This window comes from Lepus europaeus, chromosome 10, assembly GCF_033115175.1.
Source record: "Lepus europaeus isolate LE1 chromosome 10, mLepTim1.pri, whole genome shotgun sequence".
Classification (NCBI taxonomy): Eukaryota; Metazoa; Chordata; class Mammalia; order Lagomorpha; family Leporidae; genus Lepus; species Lepus europaeus.
The window spans coordinates 34,647,595-34,668,474 of record NC_084836.1 but is presented as its reverse complement, the minus strand read 5'-3'; the positions used below and the strand labels follow the sequence as shown (position 1 = coordinate 34,668,474).

The 20,880-nt window shown below is 37.5% G+C and overlaps 1 protein-coding gene across 1 annotated transcript in view; it reads right to left on the bottom strand.

Moving 5' to 3' along the window:
- The window catches only part of MGAT4C (MGAT4 family member C), a 685,880-nt gene that overhangs the window by 133,668 nt on the left and 531,332 nt on the right, over window positions 1–20,880 (bottom strand). The gene's annotated exons all lie outside the window — the stretch shown is intronic.

Here is a 20,880-nt window from a genome sequence, read left to right as displayed (position 1 = left end):
AAAAACTGCCAGCCCAGAATATTATATCCTGCAAAGCTCTCATTTGTGAATGAAAGTGAAATTAAGACTTTTCATAGCAAACAGAAACTGAAAGAATTTGTTGCCACTCATCCTGCCCTGCAAAAGATGCTTAAAGAAGCCGGCGCCACGGCTCACTAGGCTAATCCTCCGCCTTGCGGCGCCGGCACACCGGGTTCTAGTCCCGGTCGGGGCACCGATCCTGTCCCGGTTGCCCCTCTTCCAGGCCAGCTCTCTGCTGTGGCCAGGGAGTGCAGTGGAGGATGGCCCAAGTCCTTGGGCCCTGCACCCCATGGGAGACCAGGATAGGTACCTGGCTCCTGCCATCGGATCAGCGCGGTGCGCTGGCTGCAGCTCGCTACTGCGGTGGCCTTTGGAGTCCAACGGCAAAAGGAAGACCTTTCTCTCTGTCTCTCTCTCACTGTCCACTCTGCCTGTAAAAAAAAAAAAAAAAAAAAAAAAAAAAAAAAAAAAAAAAAAAACCAGAAACACAGAAACATGGTCACCAATATGAAAGAAGGTAAAGGAAGGAAACCTCACAGCAAAAGATCACAGGAAGCTCAATTTCTCTTTTTCTCTCTGCCTTTTTAAAAGATTGAGGGAATATTTTTTTTCTTCCTCAAGTAAGATTTAGCTGGCAGAGCCTATTTTTTAAAATATTTTATTTTATTTATTTAAAAGACAGAGTTACAGAGAGAGGAAGAGACAGAGAGAGAGGTCTTCCATCTGCTGGTTCACTCCGCAGATGGCGGGAGCCAGGAGCTTCTTCCAGGTCTCCCACATGGTTGCAGGGGCCCAAGGACTTGGGCCATCTTCTACTGCTATCCCAGACCATAGCAGAGAGCTGGATTGGAAGAAGAGCAGCTTCAGGCTTTAACCCTCTATGCCACAGCACCGGCCCCTGGCGAGCCTTTTTAATATCTGAGAATGCCTTAAAATAAACAAAACAATATCAGCAAAATGAGAAACCCAAATATTTTGAATACCACAATTAGTGTATGATCCTATAGCAAAAGCACAATAAGTGTGATTTCCAAAAATTTTCTCATAGTTACCATAATCATATATGTTATCAGTTCAATAAATGAATAACAGCAAAATTTTTATCTTAAATAACATATATTGATTGAGTCCCATATGTCATGAAGTATCTATCTATCTGGCATTTTCTATAAAAGGCGAAGAGAATCATGTGAAACACCTGTAAGATATATTATAAAACATACAAATTCCACCCTGTACTTCCCACTAATGCATGTGAAAAGGAGGAAAAATGATTAACCACACTACTCATGTTTTTATCTTCCATATTAGTATTTCTTATTTAATTAAATAAATAAATGATAGAATATATACTATATAGGAATATACTACCACTCAGTCAGGAGAATAGTTGGTACCTAAGTAAAATAAGTTGGAATATTCTTTCAACATGAGTGCTATGAGTTGGATGTTGAATGTCTCCTAAAGGCTCATGGGTTAAAAACTTGGTTCCAAGGTAGGCCTGTAGGAAGGTGATGGAAACTTTAGGAGGTGCAGCTCAATGGGAGGTTCATAGGTCATTGTGAGTGTTGCCGCAGGAAATAACTCTGTCATGGAAGCTGTTATAAAAGCCCAGTTTGAGACCACCCACTTCTTCTGCTTCCTAGTCAGCCACAGAATCCATGCTGTGTGCCTGCTCAGCCATCTTCCATGTGTTCCCCACTAGAACAAAGCCTGTGTCATGCTATTTTGATTTTGCATGTCCCAAACTGTGAGCTAAATAAATCCTCCCTCTTTATGATTTGGTTGCTTCAGGTGTTTTTTTTTTTTTTCCAAGATTTATTTATTTTACCTGAAAGTCACAGTTACACACAGAGAGAGAGAGAGAGAGAGAGAGAGAGAGAGAGGTCTTCCATCCACTGGTTCACTCCCCAGATGTCCACATCTGAAGCCAGGAAGCCAGGAGCTTCTTCCGGGTCTCCCACCAGAGTGCAGAGGCCCAAGCACTTGGGCCATCTTGTACTGCTTTGTTTCCATGTTTTGACTTTTGTTATATTATCTTGTGTTTGACATTATAGTTCTCTATTTTTCACCCATTTAAGCAGCATTTTCATTTTTACTTTATTGTCTTATTAGGATTTATTTTTTATTTGTATTAAAGACATAGTGACAGAGTAGGAAGGGGAGACAGAGAATGAGAAATCCATCTTCCATCCAGTAGTTCATTATCTAGTTGCCCACAATAGCCAGGGCAGTGCCAGGCCACGGCTAAGAGCCAGGAACACCATCTGGGTCTCCCAAGTGGGTGGCCGGAAGTCAAGTGCTTGGATCATTATCCTGTTGCTTCTCAGGCTCATTAGGTTAATCTTTTGCCTGTAGTGCTGGCATCCCATATGGGCTCTGGTTCTAGTCCCGGTTGTTCCTTTTCTGACCCCGCTCTCTGCCATGGCCTGGGAAAGCAGAAGATGGCCCAAGTGCTTGGGACCCTGCACCCACGTGGGAGACCTGGAGGAAGCTTCTGGCTCCGGATCTGCCCGGCTCCGGACCTTGCATCCATTTGGATGGAAGACCTTTCTCTCTGTCTCTCCCTCTCACTGTCCGTAACTCTACCTCTCCAATAAATAAATAAAATAAAATACTTTTTTTTAAAAAAGCAGCATTTTCTTGCTTTGAAAGTGTTAATGGTAAGATACTTTATTCTCAGAATGATTTAAATTTTTTGTGTCATCTGTTTAGTTACGTGTATATTTCTTTAAATGTGTGAGGTGCTATCCCAGGAAAATTTACTGTCATTTCAATAGCTTCTCTACAGTTTAATTTCTTCCATTGGTCATTAAAAGTAACAAATCATCTAAGTAGGATCATGCCTGATTTTGCATTTGAAGTAGACGGAGAGTAATTACTGTGGTCCATAGAGAAAATGTAATGAAAATCAATATCTGCAGGGCTTTTTTTTGAAGTAGAAAGGTTGATGGCTTCTACAGAGAGTAGGCTGAGTCACTACAAATGATGAGCCCTCCTTTGTCAGGTCCACTAAGCCCGCAAGGCTGACTTTCACTGACCTGAAGCATAAGCAGTTTTCTTCAGTTAAAATAAAACATTTTTAAAAAATGTTTGTAGATTTGACTTTCGTAAACAAGTACAGTCTGGAATCAAGAATATGACAGGGTCTGATAATCTATAGACTCACATTAGCGTCAAACTTAAAGTTCTAATTACAAGAACCTTGTGTGTGTGTTTTAAAGATTTATTTTATTTATTTGAAAGACAGTGTTACAGAGAGAGGTAGAGACAGAGAGAGAGTCTTCCATCTGCTGGTTCACTCCCCAGTGGCCGCAACAGCCGGAGCTGCGCTGATCCTAAGCCAGGAGCCAGGAGCTTCTAGGTTTCCCATGCAGATGCAAGGGCCCAAGGACTCGGGCCATCTTCTACTGCTTTCCCAACCCATAGTAGAGAGCAAGATCAGAAAAGGAGCAGCCAGGATTAGAACCAGTGTCCATATGGGATGCTGGTGCTTCAGGCCAGGGCTTTACTCTGCTGTGCCACAGCACCGGCCCCAAGAGCCTTGTGCTTTAAAAATTCTAGTTTTGTGGCAGGCATTGTGATGCAGCAGGTTAAGTGGTCCTGTGAGATGCCTGTATTCCATATTTGAGTGCCTGAGATTGAGTCCTAACTCCTTTGCTGCCTATCCAGCTCCCTAAGAGTGTCCCTGAAAGCAGTGGAAGATGCCTTAAGTACTTGATTTTCTGCCACCACATGGGAGAAACGGATGGAGTTCCAGGCTCTTGGTTTAAGCCTTGTCTAGTCCCAGCTGTTGCAGCCATTTGGAGAGTGAAACAGCACCTGGATGCTCTCTCTCTTCTCTCTCTCTCTCCCTCCCTCCACCCCTCCCTCTGTCCCTCTCCCTCTTTTTTTTTTTTTTTTTTTTTTGGACAGGCAGAGTGGACAGTGAGAGAGAGAGACAGAGAGAAAGGTCTTCTTTTGCCATTGGTTCACCCTCCAATGGCCACTGCGGCCGGCGCATCGCGCTGATCCGAAGCCAGGAGCCAGGTGCTTCTCCTGGTCTCCCATGCGGGTGCAGGACCCAAGGAACTGGGCCATCCTCCACTGCCTTCCCGGGCCATAGCAGAGAGCTGGCCTGGAAGAGGGGCAACCGGGATAGAATCCAGAGCCCCAACCGGGACTAGAACCCGGTGTGCCGGTGCCGCGAGGCGGAGGATTAGCCTGTTAAGCCACGGCGCCAGCTTCTCCCTCTCTCTTTCAAATAATTAATAAAAATGAAAACATGTGATCTGTAAAACGTATACAATTCCTCACTCAATGGATCTTTTTCAATGGTAGGGGAAGCATACAAGCAACAGATGACACTAAGAGTTAATTAATTTCAACAGTACTGGGGATAGCCACTGGATGAGCTGAATAAGTTCAATAAAGCTATGAGGTCAGAGGGCTTTTGTGGGAAGAGTTCCTGGAGAATGAATAGGAATTATTCAAAGAAGTATGGAAAATGTTCCAGACAGAAGAAAATACATGACAAAAGTCCAGTAACAGTGATAGTTTTAGGAATTCTGAGGACAGAAAGAGGATCAGAATGACTACCAATAGGCTGTAAGAGAAGGCTGCTGATAATTGAGGCTAGAGTTACATCAAGAAACGTTCAGTAAATAACATATAAAGATACAATTTTTTAAGAAAAGATTATTTATTTGAAAAGCAGAGTGATGGGGGGAAATGGGGATAGAGTTATTCCGCCTGCTGGTTCACTCCCCAGATGGCCACCACAGCCTAGGTTGTGGACAGACTAGACTTAAACAGGTACTCCAATATGAAATGCAAGCAGCAGCTTAACTTGCTGCACCACACCAGCTCCAACATGTAAGGATTTTGTCAGCTAAGCATGAGGAAGCAATTAAAGGATGTTAAGCAAGTACAGGCATTATGACTTAATCCACATGAAAAATAAATGGTATGCATCTATATATAGTATGTGTCTATACATACAAGAATACAAATACATAGTGAAGCAGTTAAAAATGAAATTAGTTATAACACTGAAGGTAGATATTGGGAAAATATTTTTTTAAAGATTCATTTTACTTGAAAGTCAGAGTCACACACAGAGAGAGAGAGGAGAGGCAGAGAGAGAGGTGTTCTATCCGCTGGTTCACTCCCCAATTGGCTGTAACGGCCGGAGCCATGCTGATCCAAAGCCAGGAGCCAGGAGCTTCCTCCGGGTCTCCCAAGTGGGTGGAGGGCCCCAAGGACTTGGGCCATCTTCTACTGCTTTCCCAGGCCATGGCGGAGAGCTAGATCAGAAGTGGAGCAGCCAGGTCTCGACCCAGCGCACACATGGGATGCTGGCGTTTCAGGACAGGGCGTTAAAATGCTGCGCCACAGCGCCAGCCCCGGGAAAAAATATTTTCAAAAGAGAAAATGGGTTTGTTTGGAGAACTGGGTAAAGCCTCCTCCTGCAACACTGGCATCCCCATATGGTCATGGGTTCTTGTCCAGCTACTATGCATCCGATCCAGCTCCCAGCTGATGCCCCGGGAAAAGCAGAACAAGATGGCCCAAGTGCTTGAGCTTCTGCTATCCTCAAGGGAGACCCGGATGAAGCTCCTGGCTTTGTCCTGGCTCAACCTTGGCCGTTGTAGCCATCTGGGGAGTGAACCAGTAGATGGAAGACCTTTCTCGCTGTCTCTCCCTCTCACTCTGTAACTCTGACTTTCAAGTAAATAAATCTTAAAAACTAAACAATATAAAATGCTATTCAATCAAGTCTTAATTTCCTTGAAAAAAAAAAAAACTATTCTTTTGAACACATACTAAATTATTTTTAAGCTTCCTTCACAGGAAATTAAGCATTAAGAGAAATTCTAACAAATGACACTTAGGACACATACTCCCTAAGGATTATGTTCCATTTCCTCAGTTTTAATAAAACATATCCTAAAAGTATGTATTTTATAACTATGTTAAATATTAATAATAGATAGAATGGTCCTGAAAGATTCGCAAGATTCCTTGAAATCAAATCTTCATTTATGGGATTTGCAGGACTCAGCAAAAGTTAACAGTCATTGTTAATACAGGTCTACGATGAATATGGGCTCTACAACCTGCAGTGAGACTACTGTTGTTTCTGTTAGAGCCTATTTTCCTTAAAATTTGAGGATGGTAGAACATTTATTTTTTCTACATTTGAAATGCATTATTTTTATTTCATTTTAAAATATAAGCTGTAGAACATTTTCCTTTAAGAAATACTAATTTATTTTATAAATTTAATGCAATTTCAAAATAACTTTTATAGATTTTAAGCCATAGAAAGTTTCTAACACTTTAGGGAGACTAATTTTCTTCATTTATTTGTTTTAAGAGCTATGCTGCCACATTGCACAGGAAACTTTATTACACAGGAATAAAAATATAAATGTATCAGTAAACTGCCTAAGTTAATAGCACAGGAAATGAGGTAAAGTATATCAAGCTTTTGTCAGGGTTTTGTAAACATATAAGAAATGTTTATGAATTTGTGGATTCAACTGAGATCAAATCTACTGTATATTTGCAAAATGCTATCAGTGGTATATACAATACAAGAGTATGAAACAAATTTTTTTTACATTTAAAGTTATACAAAGAACTAATTTTTAGATTTTTCCATAGAGATTGCAAATATATCTAATATCTTCTATTTAATTATTTTTAGATAAAGGGATTTTTACAAATTTTATAAGCAGAAGAAAAATATTACTTGTCCTTCCATATGTATTTTATTCCCTTTAAGATTAGTGGGAGTTATATGTACATGGTAAAGAGAGTCTGTATACAGAGCATCAATTTCAAGCCCTTCTAAATGTATTTTTTGAAAGCTTAACTAGTATGGCTATGTGTTTTTCATCCACACTTATGTGAAAACACTTCCAGCAGGACCATACTTAACTTTAAAACCCGAAAATCACAGAAGCATGTTACATTAACCAAGTTCAATAAAAGTCGGCCACAAGTGGAATGCAAAATATCAATTCAATCTTTCTGTAATCACTTCTGAATGGTAGAGAGAGCCACCTGGAGGTGAAAGTGTATCACCAGTCATTTTAGTATGTATGTATGTAATTATTTGAAAAATATAACTACTAGAAAATGTCATTGCATAAAATGCCAAATATATGCACACGTACCTACTGTATAAATATACTTGTGTATGTAAGTAGGATCTACATTTTTTGTATGTGAAGAGGTAAATACTGTCTAAATACAATGGAAGAGATGAAAATTAAAGTGCAAATCATCTCATATTATTCATGCATGGAAGGTCTTATAATCAGTGGTAATAGTTATTGAAGTGAGCTTCAGGTTTATGGTAACATTTAGCGCTCTGTAGATAAAATCTCTATCATTTTGAGAAGGTGGATGACATTTCAATATTCCCTAAGTGGTGCTGTATAATCCTTCTTCTCTCTTTCTCACTTTCAGCGGATTTCTTTTTGGTTATATTTAATGCTATGAATATGCTTAGTGTCCTTGAGGAGTTCATCTTTCTATATAGAAACATTAGAAAATGCCGTGAGTGTCTTGGGAAAGTGACAGAGGACATTATCTCTTTCCACATATTTGTAGGAAAACTTATTACTGATTCATGCCCAGAAGTTATTTATTTACTTAAAATTTACCACATGCATACTATTATGTTAATCACTGAGAGCAATACAAATTGAAAAAAAGAGTTTGTAACAAATAAATATATAAAAATAGAGATCAACTAAGGATTAGGTGGGTCATAAAGATGGTAAATTCAGCAAAAATTTGACAGGGGAATGATGGCTATAGAAGCTGTGAAGTAATTCACAGACTAGGTGGATCTGCACAATTGACAGGAGGAAGTGGTAAGTAACAGTGTAAGAAAGGAGGCAAGGTGCCATTTGCAAATGACGATAGATAAGTAACTTTTTCAACGAAGCTTCTATTGGGGAGCATCATAGAATGGGAAGTAAGGAGAAAGTGCAGGGGCTTGAAAAGCAGAGATGCTTGGAGGAAACATGGGACCAGTATAGATTCCTGTGGAGAGGATACACATTGCACATATAGTTACCCATATAGAAGTTTAAGAGAAAGTATAATTGAAAAAGATAAGAGCGGAAACAAGGGCGGGCATTGTGGCGCTATGGTTTAAACTGCCACTTTGGACGGCAACCTCTATTATCAGCTACTCTGGGTCCAATCCAGTACTTTGCTAATGTACTTAAGAAACAACTGATGATGGCTCAGATACTGTCACACACGAGGGAGACCCAGATGGAGTTCCTGGCTCCTGGCTTCAACCTGCCCTGGCCTCAGCCATTGCTCTCATTAGAAGAGTGAACCAGCAGATGGAAGCGCTCGCGCTCTCGCTTGCTTTCTCTCTCTCTCTCTCTGCTTTTCAAATACATAAATGAATCTTTAGGAGTAAAAAGTCTAGAAAGAAGAAATTGAGGAGATCTTTGTAACCTTGAGGGCAGAAGATAATTGTATCATGGGCTCAGTTTCTGTACTAGTTTGCTAAGGCAGGCACAGGCTTTTTGACTAAGAAGGTGTTTTATTTCCTCATGGTCCTGGAGCTAGAAGTTCAAGACAAAAAATGTCAGTAAGATTAGTTTTTTCTGAGGCATTTCTCTTTGGTTGTAAATGACTATGTTTTCCATTTGTCTTCTCATGATCTGTGTGTGTGTGTGTGTGTGTGTTGGGTTGTAATTTCCTTTTCTTGTAAGAATGCCATTCATGTGGATTAGGATCCACCCCAAGGATCTCATTTTAACCTAATTGCCTCTTTCAGGAGTCTGTCTCCAAACACAGTTATGTTGGGGTAGGTCTTCAACATATAAATGGGGAGGGAGCAATTCAGCCAATAACAAAAGGCATATGAAGGATCTACAGTAGTGTTCCAGAAACAACAGTATCTTTGAGAAAGGAATACGCTTGCCATGTCAATGAATAGCAGAAAGCTTGCAATGGTCAGAGAATAGCAGAAAAAAATGGCAGATAGAGAGATTAAATTGGCAGTCAGGGGCCAGTTAACATGGGGCTTTAGAGAATATGGTAAACACTCTGAATTCTACTTTTTTTTATCAATGTGAAGCAATTGTAGGGGCAGAAAAGGGACACAAATGGGGCTGGCACTGTAGTGCAGCAGGTTAAGCTAGCATCACCAGTGCCAGCATCCTATATGGGCTCCTGTTCGTGTCCTAGCTGCTCTACTTCTAGTCCAGCTCCCTGAAAATGTAACTGGGAAAAGCAGAGGAGGATGGCTGAAGTCCTTGGACCCCTGCCACCCATATGGGAGACCCGGAAGAAGCTACTAGTTCCTGGATTCGACTTGGCTCAGCCCTGGTTGTTATGGTCATTTGGGGAGTGAATCAGCATAAGGAAGTCTCAGTCTCTCTCTATAACTCTGCCTTTCAAATAAAGAAATCTGTATTATGCATTAATGGACACTGACTTCTCCATGAATAGTAAGGGTTAGGGCAATAGAAGGAGCAAATAATCAGTCAGAAACTATTGCAGTTGAGTCGTCCAGGTGAAAAGCCCTCTAACTGAATGAAGCAGCTGTAACCTTGGTGAGAAGTGCTCAGATGGGAGACTTTTTTTTTTTTTTTTTTTGAGGTAAAGCCAACAGGACATTATATTAGATGTTGGGCAGGAAGAAAATGAAGAAATTAAGAGTAAGCATTCAGGTGTCCCTTCAGCTCTTAATTGGAGGAGAAGACACATTCCAGATTAATACAGAAAACAGCAAGAACTAGTACAAAAGCTCTATCAGGATAGACTAATGAGAAATTAGGAATGTTTTTCAACTAGAATGATCCTACATCATAACAGTTACCTCATGGTAACATAAGTATCTGTTGCTATAGATACCTAAAATGAGAAATTGAGTAAAAACCAACCATTTTTAATGCTAAGGTTGAAAGAAATCTCTCAAAGATAATACTGCCAAAATCTTATAGCCTTATGGATATAAACTATTGTGAGGATTTACCTATCATAAATTAAAAACACCAACACATTTTGGAGCTATTTTTAACGAACAAATATCACCATTGCTATTGAAAATCAGAAGAGCAAAATTTTAATTTCTATAGCATATTAAACAGTTTTAATTAAATGATTATTTAGTAACTGAATTTGTATTTTTTGTTAGCGTAAAGGGATAAGTTTATATATTGGACTAATATTAACAGTATATAAATTATTATTAAAGTCTTAGGTTGACTATATATATATATATATATACATATTCCACTTTAGTTGAAAACCTGTACTGTGAAATTGATGGAATTATCATGGATCCAGGAAAGATATAATAGTTTCACCAGTACCTGAATTTTAAGGGACAGTGATGAGCATAATGACATTGGGGTGGCTATCTTTTGTTAAGGGATATAAGATTTTAGAAATAAGGAATATAATGCTCAGATAAGACAGTTATCCATTTTAGGAAACCTGTGAAATAGGGTACCTTTTAAAAAGACCCTTTTATCCTTAACAAACAAGAAAAACCAAGCTGAAAATAGTTTTAGAATTGTATTAATGGTAACTGAAGTATGACTGAAATAAATACACTCCCCTAATAATTCCTCCTATGCCAAAATCATGTCTTAAATAGGATAAATTTGAATCCCAATATGGGACATCTTTAGGGACAAGTGTGAGAATCATTAATTGAATTTTCAAATTTGTTTGAATCCTCCAGACTAACAGAAATAGTTTCTTTACTCAAGTAGAGCTGAACAGATTCCCTGTGTGTGTAGGCCCTGCAATGACCTTGCCTGGAATGGCACCTCACAAGGGAAGGTTTATTTGCCTCAGAGGTGTACTCTACTTCTCATTTCCTCCAGAACAGTAAATAGGTCAGGCCATGAATTATCTGGAATAAGAAATCACAACTTTAGCTAAAGAAGCAAATCACCCTTTTACTAAAAAAAAAAATAAAAAGCTGCTTGAGCTTTTTAATAAAAAGTTTTTATATATAAAAAAAGTTTATGTAAAATGGAATTTCAAATGTTTTTTTTAATGTGATTTATTTTTGAAATCCATCAAGTTTTTTCCCCTAAAACTCAATGGCTGTGAATTTGTTTAAAATATTTGTTTGTTTATGTATTTGAAAGACAGAGATACAGAGTGAGAAACTGAGGGAAAGATACAGAGATTTTCCATCTACTGTTTCACTCCCCAGATGGTTGCAATGGCAGGGGCTGGGTTAGGCCAAAGCCTGGAACCAGGAGCTTCTTTATGGACTCACTCATGGATGCAGGAGTCCAAACACTTGGGCCTTCTTCCACTGCTTTCCAGGCATGTCAGCAGGGACTGGATTGAAAGTGAGCAGCTGGGACTTTAACCAGCACCCATATGGTGATGGCTCACCTGCTATACCACAATGCCAGCCCTGCCATGAATTTTTAAAGACAACTTGTCTATACTAAAATGAACTAGATAAATAGATGTGAGAGTAGATCTAGAGGATTCTGAGCAAGAGGGTGAAAATAAGACAGGATAGGTAATAACAAAGCTTTAAATGCTTTCTAATTTCTTAAGCATCAGAAACTCCTGGAGCTAGTTCTGATATACAATGTAATTTTTTCTCAAAGCTTACACATGAAGATGAACTATGCAAACCTATATGAAATATAAAGTGTTAGTAAAATATTAATGACAGGATGAGAAAATGCAAATTTAGATATGTTAGAATGAATTTATTATGTGAATGGAGGTGCAGCATTGGGTTAAGTTCCTCAAAGGGCTTATAAAAAACTCCTTTCAGTGTTAAAGTGATCAAATAAATAGAATCAAGTGTCTGGTAATAATAATAGATAGAATTAAAAAGGAGAGAACATGGGAAGCAGTCCACACAGCAGACTCATAGAATGAATCACTTTAAGTAACATTGTGATCTCAGAATCAGCCCTTAAGGCTTCCTATCTGACTGAAAAGTCCATGAGAGCATTTCAGCCATGGAAAGCCAAGACTCTGTAGCAAAAAAATTTTCTACACAAAGAATCTCTTTGGGTGAGACCCAAGGGAAAAAAGTGGCCATCAAAGAAGGATGTATTTTTCTCTAAAGTGGGTAGAGAACTTCCACTTTGCTTAGCGCCTTGTCTAATACTAACAGAGTTTGTGTACTCAAAAGGCTTCCATAGCCTAGGCAGCTCACCTCAAGACCTTGGGTGGTCACTGATATTATACATAAGAGTGTTAATTATTAAATTAACAACAGGAGTCACTTTGCACTAATTCCCCATACAGGACCTTTGTCCTCAATGAGTTGTATTATGAGAGTTAACTGTAAAACTAGTTCTCAACTTCCACTTTGACTGTGACCCTATTGGAATAAGATCAAAGTCAGCGAACCCTAAAGGCTTCCATAGCCTTGGCAACTCATGACTAGAGCCTAGGGAGATTACTGACGCCATGAACAGGAGTGTCAAATTGTTAAGTCAGCAACAGGAGTCACTGTGTACTTACATCCCATGTGGGATCTGTCCTTAATGTGTTGTCTAATGTGCAGTGATGCTATAACTAGTACTGAAACAGTATTTTTACACTTTGTGTTTCTGCGTGGGTACAAACTGATGAGATCTTTACTAATTATATACTGAATCGATCTTCTGTATATAAAGATAATTGGAAATGAAAAAAAAAAAAACCTGGTGTTAAATTGGAAATGGCATAGAAAATTAATTAATTTTTTAAAAAAATATTATGTAGGATCTCTGCCTTTAATGTGCTGTACACTCTTATTTAATGCTATAACTAGTACTCCAACAGTATTTTTTTTTTCACTTTGTGTTGCTATATGGGGGCAAACTGTTGAAATCGTTACCTAATTTATACTAAACTGATCTTTTGTATATAAAGAGAATTGAAAATGAAAAAAAAAAAAAACTAGTTCTCAGTTTTTTTTTTCTGTATGTGTGTGTGTGTGTGTGCAAATTGTTGAAATCTTTACTTAGTTTACTTAGAGTAGGTCTTCCGTGTACAAAGTTAATTGAAAATGAATCTTAATGGAGAATGATACTGGTAAGGGGAGAGGGAGGAGGAGGAGGAGGGGTGGGAAGGTGGACATATTGGGAAGAATAACAATATTCCTAAAGTTGTACTTATGAAATTTGTATTCCTTAAAAAATAAATTTAAAAAAATGGCAAAAAAAGAGAAAATGCCTTTCACCACAACAACGAGCCATGCACTGTTGATAATATTGGTATCACTGAAAAGCACTGGGGGTGGGGGGGGGGTGGCGATGCTGTGGCATAGTGGATAAAGCCATCACGTGCAATGCAGGCTCCCATATGGGTGTCAATTCGAGTCCTGACTGCTCCACTTCTGATCTAGCTCTCTGCTATGGCCTAGGAAAGCAGTAGAAGGTAGCCCAAGTCCTTTGGCCCTTGAACCCACATGGGAGACCTGGATATCCGAAGCTCCTGGCTCCTGGCTCCATATTGGTGCAGCTCTGGCCATTGTGGCCAATTGGGGAGTGAACCAGCAGATGGAAGACCTCTCTGTCTCCCTCTCTCTCTCTGCCTCTCCTTCTCTGCGTAACTCTTTCAAATTAAATAAATAAATCTTGAAAAAAATGAAAAAGAAAAGCATAGAGTAGCAGATTTTGAGAAACCAGGGATAAGAGTAGGAAATGTTGGCGCTGGTGCCTTGGTGCAACAAGTTAATCCTCCACCTGTGGCGCCAGCATCCAATATGGGTGCTGGTTCTAGTCCTGGTTGCTCCTCTTCCATCCAACTCTCTGTTGTGGCCTGGGAAAACAATAGAAGATGGCCTAAGTCCTTGGGCCCCTGTGCCCACGTGGGAGACCAGGAAGAGGCACCCGGTTCCTGGCTTTGGATCTGCGCAGCTCCAGCCATTGCGGCCATTTGGGGAGTGAACCAATGGAAGAAGACCTTTCTCTCTGTCTCTCCCTCTCACTGTCTATAACTCTACCTCTCAAATAAAATCTTTAAAAAAAAGAGTAAGAATTGTTGCCATTTCCTAATTATCATTGAGACCGAAAGGATTCAAGAATGGCCATGATGACACAGTATTACTACTCACACACCAGTGATATGGTAGACTTAATTGACACAGTGCATCATGGCCAGAAAGGCAAACAGAGTGTCTTCAAAAATAGGAATATGTGGTGATGCTATTGAATCATGCTATTCCTAGTGGTGTGAGAGATGAACAGATATCTGTATAAAGTGATTTTGTCTTGTATAACTCAGAAAAATTACAAACAGGCAAGAAGACACAGTCTTCAGTCACTAAAATGGAAACTTTCAATTATTCACCCAGTTTGTAGATCTAAGAAAATTCAAATAACTAGATTCTAATGACTGGAGGAGAGGCTGCACAGTTACCACCAAAAGGCATGACCAATATTTCCCTGATCATTTCCACAAATGACTTACTGCTTTTCCTCTGGCCCAAGGGAATAAAACCTCGATATTTCCTGTGTATTTGAGGGAGAAGTAAACTATAGAATGCCTGCTAATTCTTTTGGGGAAGTTACTAATGTGTTGTCTGATTATTCCAGGTCCTGTAAGGAACAAAATCAAGGTATCATAGATGACAACAATCTCTGAGAGGAAGGTATGTTGATAGGTGGTAGGCACAAAGCATGGAGATCTTGATGGCTTATGTTAGAATCACTGGAGAACATCTTCCTTAGAGGAGTGGCTCAGCAATCAAGTGGACAAGATAAAATATCCTGTGTAGGTGAGCCATTCCTTAAACCTGACTACACAGTTCTTTTCCAATGGGTTCATAAGATTAACCATGAAAACTGGATATTTTGAAAGAAAGGAAGACCAGTACCATGAGCTTCTTCTCAACAACTGAGCCTCCTCACCGAGCCAATGCTATCAATGAGTTCCCTTTTTTATTATGAAAAAATACCATATAAACAAAAAGTTTGCAAAATTAAATTAGATGTATTTCTATAATAGATTGTTTAAAGGATGGTTTCTATAGACTTTGAGAATAATAAATATCATGATGAGATATTGTAAGTAATTAAAATGAAATTATACCAAATAAAAGCATTCTCTTTATTTTAGCAAAATTACTAAAAGAGTAAATAGTTAGAAAGCAATATAATTATGTTATATTCCCCCTAGGAAGCATATTTCCACCATTTTCCTAATATTTTATGTAGATCTCAAATAATGATTTACTAGCCTAAAAGGATGTATGATTTCAACAGAGGTATCCTTTTCAATGATTAAATTGGACTCCTTAAATCCAAAGAATTGACTCTCAAAAATGTGGTTATTATGAAATAAGAAATAAGATTAACAACATAACTCAAGAGAGGCTCATTTGTGTAATTCAAGCCAATGTTACAAACCTTTATTTTCTTTAAGTAATATGGACAAGTTTGAGATCATAAGAGATTTTAAAAAATTAAATTTAAATTTAAAGGAATAACTATTTTTTTCAATGTCAGATATTTATGTATCAAGTGAGAGATGGGTAACCAGAAGGAAAGAGTCACCACCAGGACAAAATGACTAGAAACATAAAATTATGAGTACCTTTTAATGACTAATATCTAGAATTAAGATGTATTTTAAATTTCATCTTCTGTGGGGACTGACAAACTCCCATTTTCCATAAACATTCTTTTTTGATAATATGTTAGAATGATAAGACCTGGGGGATAGGGAAATGTCAAAGGACAGTGTCATTTGAATGATGTCATTGTAGTAACACTAGTTTTATTTGGCTTTACTTAATGGTGCAAACTGCTAAAAAAATTTTCAAATATGCAATAGATTTTCAACATGCTTTCCTTATGTATTACAAAGTAAGTAGTCAATGAAAGCTCAACTTTAAGGGCCTCTTCCTTACAACTAAATATACAAGAGATTTCAAAATTTTGTGGAAAACTGAAATTGAGTTTATTTTGATGAAAAAAAGTTTTTGCACATGCAATTTCCATGAATATTTTGAATTCCTTTCATATGCATAGATTTCAACATTTTTTTTTTTTTGACAGGCAGAGTTTGACAGTCAGAGAGAGAGAGAGAGACTGAGAGAAAGGTCTTCCTTCCGTTGGTTCACCCCTCAAATGGCGTGCTGCACCAATCTGAAGCCAGGAGCCCGGTGCTTCTTCCTGGTCTCCCACATGGGTGCAGAGGCCCAAGCACTTGGGCCATCCTCCACTGCCTTCATGGGCCAGAGCAGAGAGCTGGACTGGAAGAGGAGCAACCGGGACAGAATCTGGCACCCCAACTGGAACTAGAACCTGGGATGCCGGCGCCACAGGCGGAGGATTAGCCAAGTGAGCCGAGGCGCTGGCCAATTTCAACATTTTTTGCACCAAGATAAACTTTTCTTTGAAACCTTCCACAAATATTTTGAAGTTCCCTTGCATGGTCTGTTTACAAAAAACATAGGTAGAAGACAACATACTATATGTATGTAATAAGAGAAAAAGTATTTAATCAAAGCAGATCACATTTCAACCTCCTGTGTTCATAAAACCAATTGTTCTCATATAATTAATGAAGCTATCCATAGCTTTTGGATAGACTCCTCTCCTAAGGGTTATACAAATTATTAAATTATAACCAAAATTGTAAATATAGAGATACTCACAAAAGGAAATGAATAGTGCAAGTAAGGCACAATAAAAATACATTCTCTTTTAATTCATTGCTATTTGTCCAGAAGTAACTAAAAATTGAAAAAGCAGATAGTCTTCAGATGATAGTTGCTTTTAATAAATATTGATGTACTATATTATGTTTCATAATCTATTGAAAATCAAAGCCATGTTTGCCAAAAGGCAGTAAAATTCATGTAATGATTTAGAAGTTCATGTTTATAATCTTATGAAGAATTAAAGGCATTTTGTTTTTAAAGTATTGCCTTTATTAGCCAAAAACCACATTCTACTATCTTTGCATGTATAAAATTAAAATTAAGAATTTAATTAGTAATATAAAAACATTTGACCCTTTTGGTCATTTCTGTCTTTCAACATCCTGAGGTATACCTATTAAATTTGTGTAACTTTTATTGTCTTCTATTTTCTATAGCATTTTTTGTGACATATTCCTATTTTTCTTAAAATGTTTTTCCTTTTATTATAGTTATGCAAAAAGTAGTTATAATTGGAGTATTTAAAATTTATATGACACTTTTTATCTTATCAAAGTTTATAACTAACTAATTAATCCATAACATCTCTACAGTAGTACATAAGTACTTCATCTAATTATATAAATGAATAAAATAAACATTATATTACAGAAATACACAGAAAGAAGAATTAGTGAGATGTAAATGATTCCATTAAGCTTCTATTTAAATTGCTAGATGCTATAAAATGTATAAGATAGGAATCAACCAGACAATAAACAAGAAACAGGAAAACACTTAAAAGTTCATTTACTGTATGTTTGTGTATACCTATAAGTATGCACAAACTAATGTTCTTAGCACAACATCAAAAGAAGTACAATTTATGAATATGGATAAACTTTATTTCTGCATATTTCAAGTTAACTAGAAAAGAAAGGGGAATTCAAAACGACTTGACAATTACATTAAGTCTTATTTTAGGAAAGATGCCCAGTAGGATCTCCAGGTTTTAGGTTTCATCAAGACAAGTCAATATTGGGTCATGATTCAGAATTCATTCATTAGTGGATTTTACTGAGTAAAGAATTCTTATTTGACAGCTATTTTTTTTTCCTGCACACTGAAGATAGCACTCTAATTCTTTTATTATTTCACTGAGGAAATCACTTGCTGATTTAATTATACTTTTGACAGCATTAATTTTTCTGGATGCTTGGAAATTTTGTTTTTGTTTTCCTGTTAGTGGTTGTAGTGCTACACTTGAATAAGTATGAACAGTTAAAAAAATGAGTACCCAACAAACATCGCTTTGGCTTCCCTAAACGTTGTGTCTTTTCATTTTTATGGCAGAGTTACAAAAATGATGGTGTTTTAGAGTGTCCATTTGGAACAGGACCCCTTACTTCCTTCTGTTTAACAATAAGTGAGAAACACATTTTGATTAATAAATGATCAACTTTTGGATGTAATCTATTACTGTAGTGCAACCCATACTAGCCTTTGTATATATGAGGTTGCTTCAAAAAGATTTCAGAAAATGAAATCAAAAGATAAGTTTATTTTGATATAAAAATTTTGAAATCCATGACTATGAGGACATGGAAATGCATATTATGAAAAAATATGAGTAGACTACAGAACATTTGCATCAAAATAAACTTCAGTTAATTCAAAGCTTACAAGATTTTTTTTGTTAGAAATGTTACTTTGTTAAAATTTTTGAATCTGTAGCATGGTATTGATTTTAATGAAAAATCCTCAGGCATTGCATTTATTTCTATTGCTGTTTTTTCTTCTCCTGTACTGTCTGGAAATAAATTGATTTTTATATTATGCCATTTCATTTTCTTTTTGTTTCCTGACTTTTACTATATACATTCTACCTTTTTGCCATATCTATATATACTATATATATCTATATCTATATTTTACCATTCTATATACATTCTACCTAAAGTGCCATTTCTTCCAAATCATCAAATTGCTCTTCAACTTTCAGAAAAGCATTTTTAAACCTGTCCATAAAATTTTGATGTTTGTTACTCTGTTTGTTCTTATGCATTTAGAATTTGCTGGTATTTTAATAAGTTCTAGTTTCTTGCAAACATTTCAAAGATTTTCTTTTTTTGATAATATAAAAAACTAGATTTTCACAGCCTGAGTCTGATAATTCCCCCACCATCTTTGCAGGGTTGTTTTTGCTGTGTAATTTTTGCTGGATTTTGCTAATGGTATTTTTCTCTCAATGGCATTCCAGGTTATCCCTGACTGATGATAAACATTATGTAATTGTTGTTGAATATTGATTCTAGTAGAAGTTATTTGATGCCTAAGATAAAGTAATCTTTTAGTAGACATTTAATTATTTCAGCAAAGGGTTTGAACTGTCACACACTCAATTTTCCCTTAATTGAAATTCGAGTGTTAAGTTCTTCTTTACCTTTAAATATCTTTGTGGTGAAAATCATTTGAGTCCTAGGTGTAGTATCCTTGGTTCAGTTTTCAACCAAGATCAACTGATTGATTCTTCATTAAACTTGTTAAAATCTTTAATGCACTTAAGAAATTTTTTAAAAGATTTATTTATTTGAAAGGCTAAGTTTATGAGAGAGAAACTGAGAGAGAGAGATCTTCCATTTGCTGTCTCACTCCCCAAATGGCCACAATGTCCAGGCAGCAGCCAGGAACCTGAAACTCCATGGGGGTCTCCCACATGGGTGGCAGAGTACAAGCACTTGGTGTAACTTCTGCTGTTTTCCCAGGCACATTAGCAGGGATCCGGATCAAAAGTGGAGCAGCACACATTTGAACCAGTGCCCATATGGGGGTGTCACAGGCAGGTACTTAACATACTGTGCCAAAATGCCAGCCGTAAGAATTTCGAGATATCTCAACATTTAAAAATGTAGAGCAATTGTAGTCTTTAATTCCTATTTTAAAATGACTAGAAAATATGTTTATGTACTCCTTATCTATTTAATTCAACTATGAACTGAGATAAAGGTAAAACAACAGTCCCATTATCACCCTTAAATTCCATTCTTACTCAATACTAGAAAACAGTCATCGATATTTTTCTACTGTATTAAATCTTTATATTTAACTATATGTGATAGCCTAATGAGACATAGAGATCACAAATCTGGTTTTGATAGCTTTTCATGACATGGAAGAATGAGATTGTATATAATTCAGAGGTTGTATTTTAAAATCAGCTCATAATTTATAAAGAGTATATAGACCAAGTTTTCATAGCTCTAGGAACCTGAGAGAGACTTTCATTGAATTTCTGTCCTGACCAAGCTAACAAAATAATTCTAATATGTAGGGGAGTGCTAACAACCAGTGGGAAAGATGTGATTCATAAAATGTGAACAGAAAATGGTCATGACCATCATGACTTGAAAACAGTAGTACGCAGAGGCCTCTGTGATCCTGTAAGCAAAAATGCTACTCAAAAGGCCGGAAGAGGTTTATTTAGGCATAGAATGAGATTTAGTGAGACTTAGAGTTTCTATCTGACCTACAGACAGGGCATACAGCAGAGCTGGTGCATTTTCCTTAATGTCCTATCTTTACCAGACACAGAGAAGGCATGTGTTGAAAAATTTCCCTTGGGGAGATAGGGTATATCTCTGGAATTGTCACTATTCTTTTCAATTTTTGGAAAAATTTGTATCAGCTTTAAAACCTAGGGAAAGATTTTAAAGAATCTAAATTCTATATACTTGCAGGAATAAAGAAACCTCCAAGAGGGAATGGAGGTGAGACTGAATGAAGAAAGGACTGGGGCCAGTGTTGTGGCATAGATGATTAAGATGCTGCTTGTGACACATTAGTATGCCTCAGATTACTGGATTGGTCCCGGCTGCTATGTTTCCAATTCAGCTGCCTGCAAGTGCGCCTGGGAAGGCAGAAGAAGATGAATCGGAGTAGTTGCGCACCTGTCACTCATGTGGGGGAACTCTATGGAGTTCCTGGCTTCTTTCCTAACCAGGAAAGAGTGCCTACTGTACACCAAAATCCATTTTAACTATTTTCCTCAGATTTTCTTGGTTTTAGATTTGGCTACAGGATTGAGTGATACCTAATGGAATAGGAGCAGAAATGATCAGTAACTATGCAATTGTGGCCATAAAATGGTCCATGAGTCTTCTCCACGTTCTTTTCTTTTCCTAATCTGGATGTAAAGTTTGATAAAGCACTACACAATGGCTTGTTTAGCCTCAAGCAACAAAGGAGCTTAAATTCTCAAATAAGAGCTG